This window comes from Rattus norvegicus, chromosome 3, assembly GCF_021556685.1.
Source record: "Rattus norvegicus strain SHRSP/BbbUtx chromosome 3, alternate assembly SHRSP_T2T, whole genome shotgun sequence".
Lineage (NCBI taxonomy): Eukaryota > Metazoa > Chordata > Mammalia > Rodentia > Muridae > Rattus > Rattus norvegicus.
The window spans coordinates 163813589-163826470 of record NC_141536.1 but is presented as its reverse complement, the minus strand read 5'-3'; positions in this window follow the sequence as shown (position 1 = coordinate 163826470).

The following is a 12882-nucleotide window of genomic DNA, read 5'->3' as shown; positions in this document are numbered from 1 at the left end:
GAACAAGTAGAAGCCTAAAGAGAGGAATCGCAAAAATCCCTGAAAGAATTCCAGGAAATCATAATTAAACAAGTAGAAACCCATAGAGAGGAGTCACAGAAATCCCTGAAAGAATTCCAGGAAATCATAAATAAACAAGTAGAAGCCCATAGAGCAGAGTCACAAAAATCCCTGAAAGAATTCCAGGAAAACACAATCAAACAGTTGAAGGAATTAAAAATGGAAATAGAAGCAATCAAGAAAGAACACATGGAAACAACCCTGGATATAGAAAACCAAAAGAAGAGACAAGGAGCTGTAGATACGAGCACCAACAGAATACAAGAGATGAAAGAGAGAATCTCAGGAGCAGAAGATTCCATAGAAATCATTGACTCAACTGTCAAAGATAATGTAAAGCAGAAAAAACTACTGGTCCAAAACATACAGGAAATCCAGGACTCAATGAGAAGATCAAACCTAAGGATGATAGGTATAGAAGACAGTGAAGACTGCGAGCTCAAAGGACCAGTAAATATCTTCAACAAAATCATAGAAGAAAACTTCCCTAACCTAAAAAAAGAGATACCCATAGGCATACAAGAAGCCTACAGAACTCCAAATAGATTGGACCAGAAAAAAAACACCTCCCGTCACATAATAGTCAAAACACCAAACGCACAAAATAAAGAAAGAATATTAAAAGCAGTAAGGGAAAAAGTCAGTAACATATAAAGGCAGACTTCTCAGAATTACACCAGACTTTTCGCCAGAAACTATGAAAGCCAGAAGATCCTGGACAGATGTCATACAGACCCTAAGAGAACACATATGCCAGCCCAGGTTACTGTATCCTGCAAAACTCTCAATTAACATAGATGGAGAAACCAAGATATTCCATGACAAAACCAAATTTACACAATATCTTTCTACAAATCCAGCACTACAAAGGATAATAAATGGTAAAGCCCAACATAAGGAGGCAAGCTATACCCTAGAAGAAGCAAGAAACTAATCATCTTAGCAACAAAACAAAGAGAAGAAAAGCACACAAACATAACCTCACATCCAAATATGAATATAACAGGAAGCAATAATCACTACTACTTAATATCTCTCAACATCAATGGCCTCAACTCCCCAATAAAAAGACATAGATTAACAAACTGGATACGCAACGACGACCCTGCATTCTGCTGCCTACAGGAAACACACCTCATAGACCAAGACAGACACTACCTCAGAGTGAAAGGCTGGAAAACAACTTTCCAAGCAAATGCTCAGAAGAAGCAAGCTGGAGAGAAGCAAGCCATTCTAATATCAAATGAAATAAATTTTCAACTAAAATTCATCAAAACATAAGGAGGGACACTTCATATTCATCAAAGGAAAAATCCACCAAGATGAACTCTCAATCCTAAATATCTATGCCCCAAATACAAGGGCACCTACATACGTAAAAGAAACCTTACTAAAGCTCAAAACACACATTGCACCTCACACAATAATAGTAGGAGACTTCAACACCCCACTCTCATCAATGGACAGATCATGGAAACAGAAATTAAACAGAGACGTAGACAGACTAAGAGAAGTCATGAGCCAAATGGACTTAACAGATATTTACAGAACATTCTATCCTACAGCAAAAGGATATACCTTCTTCTCAGCTCCTCATGGTACTTTCTCCAAAATTGACCATATAATTGGTCAAAAAACGGGCCTCAACAGGTACAGAAAGATAGAAATAATCCCATGCGTGCTATCGGACCACCACGGCCTAAAACTGGTCCTCAATATCAATAAGGGAAGAATGCCCACATATACGTGGAAATTGAACAGTGCTCTACTCAATGATAACCTGGTCAAGGAAGAAATAAAGAAAGAAATTAAAGACTTTTTAGAATTTAATGAAAATGAAGGTACAACATACCCAAACTTATGGGACACAATGAAAACTGTACTAAGAAGAAAACTCATAGCGCTGAGTTCCTGCAGAAAGAAACAGGAAAGAGCATATGTCAGCAGCTTGACAGCACACCTAAAATCTCTAGAACAAAAAGAAGCAAATACACCCAGGAGGAGTAGAAGGCAGGAAAGAATCAAACTCAGAGCTGAAATCAACCAAGTGGAAACAAAAAGGACCATAGAAAGAATCAACAGAACCAAAAGTTGGTTCTTTGAGAAAATCAACAAAATAGGTAAACCCTTAGCCAGACTAACGAGAGGACACAGAGAGTGTATCCAAATTAACAAAATCAGAAATGAAAAGGGAGACATAACTACAGATTCAGAAGAAATTAAAAAAATCATCAGATCTTACTATAAAAGCCTATATTCAGCAAAACTTGAAAATCTGCAGGAAATGGACAATTTCCTAGACAGATACCAGGTACCGAAGTTAAATCAGGAACAGGTAAACCAGTTAAACAACCCCATAACTCCTAAGGAAATCAAGCAGTCATTAAAGGTCTCCCAACAAAAAAGAGCCCAGGTCCAGACGGGTTTAGTGCAGAATTCTATCAGAACTTCATAGAAGACCTCGTACCAATATTATCCAAACTATTCCACAAAATTGAAACAGATGGAGCACTACCGAATTCCTTCTATGAAGCCACAATTACTCTTAAACCTAAACCACACAAAGACCCAACAAAGAAAGAGAACTTCAGACCAATTTCCCTTATGAATATCGACGCAAAAATACTCAATAAAATTCTGGCAAAACGAATCCAAGAGCACATCAAAACAATCATCGACCATGATCAAGTAGGCTTCATCCCAGGCATGCAGGGATGGTTTAATATACGGAAAACCATCAACGTGATCCATTATATAAACAAACTGAAAGAACAAAACCACATGATCATTTCATTAGATGCTGAGAAAGCATTTGACAAAATTCAACACCACTTCATGATAAAAGTCCTGGAAAGAATAGGAATTCAAGGCCCATACCTGAACATAGTAAAAGCCATATACAGCAAACCAGTTGCTAACATTAAACTAAATGGAGAGAAACTTGAAGCAATCCCACTAAAATGAGGGGCTAGACAAGGCTACCCACTCTCTCCCGACTTATTTAATATAGTTCTTGAAGTTCTAGCCAGAGCAATCAGACAACAAAAGGAGGTGAAGGGGATACAGATCAGAAAAGAAGAAGTCAAAATATCACTATTTGCAGATGATATGATAGTATATTTAAGTCATCCCAAAAGTTCCACCAGAGAACTACTAAAGCTGATAAAACAGCAAACTGGCTGGGTATAAAATTAACTCAAATAAATCAGTAGCCTTCCTCTACACAAAAGAGAAACAAGCCGAGAAAGAAATTAGGGAAACGACACCCTTCATAATAGACCCAAATAATATAAAGTACCTCGGTGTGACTTTAACCAAGCAAGTAAAAGATTTGTACAATAAGAACTTCAAGACGCTGAAGAAAGAAATTGAAGAAGACCTCAGAAGATGGAAAGATCTCCCATGCTCATGGATTGGCAGGATTAATATAGTAAAAATGGCCATCTTACCAAAAGCGATCTACAGATTCAATGCAATCCCCATCAAAATACCAATCCAATTCTTCCAAGAGTTAGACAGAACAATTTGCAAATTCATCTGGAATAACAAAAAACCCAGGATAGCTAAAACTATCCTCAACAATAAAAGGACTTCAGGGGGAATCACTATCCCTGAACTGAAGCAGTATTACAGAGCAATAGTGATAAAAACTGCATGGTATTGGTACAGAGACAGACAGATAGACCAATGGAACAGGACTGAAGACCCAGAAATGAACCCACACACCTATGGTCACTTGATTTTTGACAAAGGGGCCAAAACCATCCAATGGAAAAAAGATAGCATTTTCAGTAAATGGTGCTGGTTCAACTGGAGGTCAACATGTAGAAGAATGCAGATCAATCCATGCTTATCACCCTGTACAAAGCTTAAGTCCAAGTGGATCAAGGACCTCCACATCAAACCAGATACACTCAAACTAATAGAAGAAAAACTAGGGAAGCATCTGGAACACATGGGCACTGGAAAAAATTTCCTGAACAAAACACCAATGGCTTATGCTCTAAGATCAAGAATCGACAAATGGGATCTCATAAAACTGCAAAGCTTCTGTAAGGCAAAGGACACTGTGGTTAGGACAAAACGGCAACTAACAGATTGGGAAAAGATCTTTACCAATCCTACAACAGATAGAGGTCTTATATCCAAAATGTACAAAGAACTCAAGAAGTTAGACCGCAGGGAGACAAATAACCCTATTAAAAATGGGGTTCAGAGCTAAACAAAGAATTCACAGCTGAGGAATGCCGAATGGCTGAGAAACACCTAAAGAAATGTTCAACATCTTTAGTCATAAGGGAAATGCAAATCAAAACAACCCTGAGATTTCACCTCACACCAGTGAGAATGGCTAAGATCAAAAACTCAGGTGACAGCAGATGCTGGCGAGGTTGCGGAGAAAGAGGAAAACTCTTCCATTGTTGGTGGGATTGCAGACTGGTACAACCATTCTGGAAATCAGTCTGGAGGTTCCTCAGAAAATTGGACATTGAACTGCCTGAGGATCCAGCTATACCTCTCTTGGTCATATACTCAAAAGATGCCCCAACATATAAAAAAGACACGTGCTCCACTATGTTCATCGCAGCCTTATTTATAATAGCCAGAAGCTGGAAAGAACCCAGATGCCCTTCAACAGAGGAATGGATACAGAAAATGTGGTACATCTACACAATGGAATATTACTCAGCTATCAAAAACAATGACTTTATGAAATTCGTAGGCAAATGGTTGGAACTGGAAAATATCATCCTGAGTGAGGTAACCCAATCACAGAAAAACACACATGGTATGCACTCATTGACAAGTGGCTATTAGCCCAAATGCTTGAATTACCCTATATGCCTAGAACAAATGAAACTCAGGATGGATGATCAAAATGTGAATGCTTCACTCCTTCTTTAAAAGGGGAACAAGAATACCCTTGGCAGGGAAGAGAGAGGCAAAGATTAAAACAGACACAGAAGGAACACCCATTCAGAGCCTGCCCCACATGTGGCCCATGCATATACAGCCATCCAATTAGACAAGATGGATGAAGCAAAGAAGTGCAGGCCGATAGGAGCCGGATGTAGATCTCTCCTGAGAGACACAGCCAGAATACAGCAAACACAGAGGCGAATGCCAGCAGCAAACCACTGATTTGAGAATAGGACCCCCGTTGAAGGAAACAGAGAAAGAACTGGAAGAGCTTGAAGGGGCTCGAGACCCCATATGTACAACAGTGCCAAGCAACCAGAGCTTCCAGGGACTAAGCCACTACCTAAAGACTATACATGGACTGACCCTGGACTCTGACCTCATAGGTAGCAATGAATATCCTAGTAAGAGCACCAGTGGAAGGTGAAGCCCTGGGTCCTGCTAAGACTGAACCCCCAGTGAACTAGAATGTTCGGGGGAGGGCGTCAAGGGGGGGAGGATAGGGAGGGGAATAGCCATAAAGAAAGGGGGAGGGGGATGTTTGCCTGGAACCCGGGAAAGGGAATAACACTCGAAATGTATATAAGAAATACTCAAGTTAATAAAAAAAAAACATTACAAGACAGAGAATATGTGATAAGAATTGTGTACACAAACTTACAAACTTCAAAGAGGAGATTCTTGGTATAATCATTACAAGTTATCTTCCCAATTAAAATAGGATTTAAGATATCAGTTCAGGCTTTCCTAATATCATAATCAAGATTTATTTGAACACCTAATCCTGTCTCTGCTGACCAGTGGTCAGAGGACTGTCATGCAATTCCTTTCAAGCTGGGCTCTGTCTGGACAGTAAGGAGAAAAAGAACATGTGAATGAGTGTAGTTCTACGTCCCTATATTAGGATTGACGGGAGTATAAATTAAGAGGAAGCTGTGTAAGAATTGAATTTACTGACCAACTTTCAAGCAGGTATAATCACAGCCCAGAAAAAGAGGAGGAAGAAGGAAGGTGAAGCCTTTCTGCTTTGGTAGTTGTTGGCATTAACCATGAGTAGGCTAGAAATTCATCTTAGAAAATCAGTAAATTTCCATACCGGCCAGCTAGGGGCATTCTACAGAGCAGGCCAATGATGAACCTGAATGAGGAACTGAACTGATATATAGAAACCAAATTTTAAAAATAGAACAAGACAAACTGGTGTGGCTGTGCCTAACAGAAAAATTATTATTCCTCTTGAAAATACAAAATATACGAGAAAAGTTACAATACTTGTTGTGTCCTAGTACATACTTTAGTCCCTGAAAAATATTGGACCATACAGTGTGTTTTAAGTTTTAAAAACAGAGTTTGAGAGTAAAATTAAATCATTTCTTTCTTTTCCTTTCTTTCTGGTGTTAAGTCTGAAAGCCTTGTAAAAGTGGCTGCAGGGGGAGGGAATTATTTATCAAAACAAAGCATTGTGGCCTTCTGATTTTCTCATCAGAACTCAGTCCCTATGTGTCATAACATATTCCTGGCATACCTCATCCTCTAACCCAAGAGTAGGGGTGCCATTCTCTCCCTTACATTTCCAACCATTTGATAACTGGTCTTTTTCATTTATAATTATTATTCTAACCTCTTTGTCTGGCTCTTCCTTCTCCCCTCCTTCCACTCTCCACAAGATTCAAGGTCATGTATTTTCTTGGTTCTCCCAAAAACCCAAAGATCTATCTGTGTTCTCGCTTTTGTGTATAATAAACTCTCTAATGCAACATGCCTTGGAGCAATGATGTCTTTTATTTTATACAGTGCATGTATAATTGATTATGCAAAGAATGGACAGTGTGCCAGTGAAAAGGGTAACAAGTGCTCTGGGAGACTGGAACATTCTATTAAATGCCAACGTCATGGACTGGGGCTCTGTCTGTACTCATGATGGAACTGCAGAGCTTGGAGGACTCAGATGTTTGAGTCATTCGCTCTGTGATTCCCCCAGTAGAGGAGCTACTACTGTCCTGAGACCCAAATGAGTTGTACAAGCTTATTAGTAACTCTGGCTATGCCTTTCAACCATGAACAATAGTGACAGGTAGTTTGCAGATTCTTTATAGATAGTGATAGGTAGTTAACACATCGTTAGATGCATCTTCAGCGGTTGGCTATCAACCACCTGAGAGAACAGGAACCCAATATGTCCTGACCCTGATTCTCCTAATTCCCTGGGTGCAGGGGCACAGATGGCACTAGGCATTTTCCTCTAATGTCGGAAATTTCGGCAGAGAGTAGTCTCCTCTGATTTCTTAGGAGAGTCCACAGTTCTGAGGGTTCAGCTCCATCCCCAACCCTCACGATTTTTGTGTGTGTATGGAGCTGTTTGACCAGTTCAGTTCAGTTCCAGATGCAGACCTGGAGTGTGGGTTCACACACCTGACTGCTCCTATATTCCGGTGTCCAGAGGCATTATGCAGTTTCCTCGTGGGCCAGAAATACTTTAGAGGTGGGCAGAAGTGTCCTGCAGTCTCAAGATTATCTAAAATTCTGGGTGTGCATCTCTATCCCCCAAAGGAATTGAGAGCAGGGAGCAGTTGAATAGGATTAGATCATTTCCAGACACAGCCAGAAATCAGAAGTGTCTTGTTCCAGAGCACTTCTGCCTTTCTGTGTACTTAGTCAACCAGGCAAGTCACTTGTTGTAGAAAACTTGGTCTTACCTCTTCACTGAGGCATGTAGACAGTCCGGGCATCTGGCTTTCAGGTCTCAGCAAGGGCAATAACCTGAATGGTCCTACCCCTGATTGCTCCGAGGTCCCTGTGTTAAAGGGGCACTGGTGGCACTAGGCATTTTCCTCTTGGTTTGGCAATGTGGACAGAGAGTAGGCTCCACCAATTTCTCAGAAGTGTCCTCATTTCTGTGGGTCTGTCAATCCCCTCAACAGGATAGATAAATCCTTAGCCAGAATAACCAGATGGTACAGGGAGCATGTACAAATTATGAAAATCAAAATGAAAAGGGAGTCATACGAACAGAATCTGTGAAAATTCAAAAAGTCTTCAGATCCTACTACAAAAGCCTACATTAAAAAAACTTGAAAATCTGGAGGAAATGGACAATACTGCCCAAACTATTTCACAAAACGGAAACAGATGAGCACAACCAAATTACTTCTATGAAGCCACAATTACTCTTGTACTTAAACCACACAAAGACCCAACAAAGAAAGAGAATTTCAGACCAATTTCCCTAATGAATATTGACGCAAAAGTACTCAATATAATTCTTGCAAACCGAATCCAAGAACACATCAAAACCATCATCCACCGTGATCAAGTAGGCTTCATCTCAGGGATGTAGCAGTGGTTCAAAATATGGAAATCCATGAACATAATCCACTATAGAAAAAAACTCAAAGATAAAAAACACATGATCACACTAAACCCAGGGACTATACAAAACTGTCGAATTTCTCCCTACTTATTCAATATAGTTCTCAAAGTCATAGCCAGTGCAGTCAGAAAACAAAAGGACTTCAAATGAATACAAATCGGAAAGGAAGATGTTAAAATATCACTATTTGCAGATAATATGATAGTATACTTAAGTGACCCAAACGTTACACCAGAGAACTACTAAGCCTGATAAAAAAACTTCAGCATCGCTTCTCGGCCTTTTGGCTAAGATCAAGTGTAAAACTTCAGCAAAGTGGCTGGGTATAAAATTAATTCTAACAAATCAGTAGCTTTCCTCTACTCAAAGGATAAACAGACTGAGAAAAAAATTACTGAAATTACACTCTCCATAATAGTCCCAAATAATATAAAACACCTCGTCGTGACTTTAAACAAGCAAGTGAAAGATCTGTATGACAAGCACTTCAGTCTCTGAAGAAGATCTCAGAAGATGGAAAGACCTCTCATGCCGACGATTGGCAGGATTAACATAATATGAAGAGACATTTTGCAAACAGCAGTCTGGAGTTTAAATGCCACCCCCAAACAAAATTCCCACTCAATTCTTGATATAGATAGATGGAGTATTTGCAAATACAATTGGAATAACAAAAAAAAAACCCAGAATAGCTAAAATTATTCTCAACAATAAAAGAACTTCTTGGGAAATCACCATTCCTGACCCCAGGAATTATTACAGAACAATAGTGATAGAACCTGTATGGTATTGGTACAGAGACAGGCAGATAAATTGGTGGAATAGAATTGAAGACCCAGAAATGAAGCCACACACTTATGGTCTCTTGAACTCCGCCAAAGGAGCTAAAACCATCCAATTCAAAAATGACAGCATTTTCAACCAATGATGGTGGTTCATCTGGAGGTCACCATGTAGAAGAATACAAATCCATCTATACTTACCACCCTCTACAAAGCTTAAATCTAAGCGGATCAAGGATCTTCACATCAAACCAGATACACTCAAACTAATAGAAGAAAAGTGGTGAAGATTTTTGTACACATTGGCCCTGGGGAGATTTCCTGTACAGAAAACCAATGGCTTTTGCTCAAAGATCAAGAAGTGACAAATGGCACACCATAAAACTGCGATGATTCTGTACGTTAAAGGTCACCATCATTAGCAAAATCAACAAGCAACAGATTGGGAAAAGGTCTTTTACAATCCTACGTAGAGTATTGAGGGCTACTATCCAAAATATACAAGGAACTCAAGAAGTTAGACTCTAGAGAGCCAAATAACCCTATTAAAACAGGGGTACAGTGTCAACTGTTTTCTGATGTGGGTGTTACAGTCTAGCCAATGATATTCATTTATTCTTTGGTGTAAGAGTACCCATGTTGTGTTTTTTTGTTGTTTTTTTTTTTTCCTGGAGCTGGAGACCGACCCCAGGGCCTTGCGCTTGCTAGGAAAGCCCTTGTTGTGTTTTTAGGAGCATGAGATAAATAGCTGGGGCATTATTAGAGACCTTCATTATGTTTTCAAAAACAAAAAGATGAGTAAAGGAAGGTGGCCACGAATGGGAAGTCCACAACTCCTGTCTGCCTGGGAATGTGAACTTAGTTTCACCAGATGATTAAAGGAGGGTGACTAAAAAAGGGGGGAATTCTTGGGGCTGGAGCTTGTTTATTTGTTCCTTCTTCCCAATTGGTGTGGATTGGTTGTAATGTCCTCTAGTGCCAAATTGGTTCCCAAATTATATGAGAATCCTGCATTTGAGACCTGAGACTTCCTATCCCCAGCATGTTCTTATTGGTGAAATTACAAGAGGCCAATGTCTAGGCAAAGACAGAGGAATCACTTTTGAATTCAAGAGCAACGATGATCACCAAACCAGGAAACAAATTGGATGCAGGCTTGGGAGCTGAGAAAGACAGAGTACCCTCCATGTAAGTTTCAGGGAAGAGGGGCCTCAGTGGTATCTCCCCAAGTCGGTTTTGAGTAGCAAAGATGTGATAAAGATTTTACTAAGCAATCAGTCAGAACTTTCACGGGGGGAGGGGGGGCATTAGCAATGTAGAAGTTTGGGAGTGGGCCAGGCAATGAGATGATTTATGCATATTAAAGGCAGATCTGTGTGTGTATGTGTGCTTGTAGTGGGTGGCAAAATTTTAAATCCTATTTATACAGTGTTTGAACTTGCGTTGTGAGTATTACATACTGTAGACATTTCCTATTCCAAAGTTATGTAAATAAAATTAGCTAAAACATTATAGTCGTAAAACTTGTCTTCTGTACATATTGTAAAATAACAAGTGTTTTTTAATTATTGCCATGTCCACGAGAATAGGCAGCGAAGTTAAGAGAACAGACAGGACAAGCAGCCAACAGGCTGGGGGACCATCATTTTTTCAGTTGTTTGGGAACACATAAATAACAATCTTCAAGCTGCACATAGGCTGTACATGTTTTCGGGTGTCGGCACAGGTCCAGGCCATGAATGCTCTTTGGTTTTTGGATAATTCTCTGGGACCCCTTAAGTACTGAGGTCAATGAACTCTGTTGTTCTACTTGTGAAGTTCTTATTACTTCCAGATTCCTCAATTCCTCCTGGAAAATATTCCACCAGTTCCTGGAGCTCCCTCCAGTGTTTGGACATTTTGGAAAGCTACTACCTGGAGACTCCAAGAGGACAGATATGCTAGGCTCCTGTCTGTAAGGATGCAGAGTATCATTAATGCTGTCTGGGAATGGTTATTATCTATGAGATGGCTCTGAAGTTGGACCAGTCATTGGTAGCCCATTCCCTCAGACCCCACTCCTTCTTTGTCTCTGCACCTCCTGTAGGCAGGAAGGTTTTGTAGATGGGTTAGTATGATGATTCCTTCACTGGGACTCCAGGGAGGTTACATAAGGTGGTCACTTCAGGTTCTACCTCACGCGCTCCTTGGAGTGCGTCTCAGCTACCTTCACACTAATACATTCCATGAAGCATCACCCAACCAGATCTCTGGCAAATCCTAGACAATCATGTCCCAATCATATTATTCCTTCTGGAATTGCCCCTTACCTCCTCATATCTGTCATCATTTAGTGTTGGGGTCCCTTGGTAGGGTCACAGCAATCGGGAGAGTGAGCAGGCAGAGAAACTGTGCAACGCTACATACAATTTGTTATTTCTCAGTACCATTTATAGGAAAGCAATATAAAAATTTCTCACAGCTTCTAAATCGAAACAGCCTTTACTACACAAACAGTAGTTCATCTGGGTACAAGCAAACCTAAATCAATTTGCAGTTTGAGATGTCTGTCTGGGGTCATAGTGTTCTGAGTGTGGCTAGGGGTCAGCTCACACATTCATCCTTGCATGTTACCTTCCATGGTTTAACTGCTTACAATAGACACGGTGAACAAGGCAAATCTCATAAAGGACATCATTTAGATAGGATTGGCTTACAGGTTCAGAGTTTCAGCCCACTATCATCAAGAGAAGAACATGGCACCATCCTTGTAGGCATAGTACAGGAGGATCTCAGAGTTCTACATCATTATCTGAAGGCTGCTAGCAGAATACTGGCTTCCAGGCAGCTAGGAAAGGGATCATAATGACCACAACCACAGTGATATACCTGCTCCAATGGTCCACACCTAACAACTCCACCCACTTGGCCAAGCATGTACAAAACAACACAAGGTAAGTTCTTTATTATCTGAGCTATTTACAGACTGACTCACTGGAGTAACTATTGACAAAAGAGCATTCTGCACAAGAGGTACAATTTATGAAGCTGTGCACACTTTCTCAGACTGAAAGGACCAGGGATTCATCACAAGCTGTTGTACCCTCTGGGCATCTGTGCCCTCTCTGTGTGGAGCAAACTTTCAGCCTCTCACTCAGCTTGGTGCTTCTGGTGATTTAGATGGAGCAAAGTTAGGGATGCCTCCTAATGTACATCAACCTAACTTCTGTGTCACGGCTGCCCTGCTTCTCCTCACCTTTTCAATTCCACTCCACCCCCACCTGCTTGACTCCACCTCTTCTTCCTCATCTTCCTATTCTTTTCATTCTTCTCCTGCACATCTTCCTGCTCCCCCTCCTCCTCTTATTTTCATTGCTTGTTTTTCCTTTTACTTGCAGTAATGTACTAAGTATCTGTGATCTACCATCCTTCTACATACAAGTATCCAATTCAGCATGTTAAGAAGATGATGTACCAATCGCCAAGAACATATACATAGTATCTTTCATATTCCAAACCTGTAATCTGTGTCTATTGAAACATTAATTTTCACTTTTCTCACCCACATATTGGCTCTGACTAAATACTACCTCTGTATGTTTGAAAGCTCTAAGGAACATGAAGTGTTTGTTGGTCATTGTGAAGGTGGCTCATTTCACTTTGCCTGAGGACCTCCTGGTGGTTTGAAAGAGAACACTGACTATACTCTCATATGTTTGCATATTCTGTCCCTGGTTGGTGGGACAATTCGGGAAAAGATTAGTTGGTATG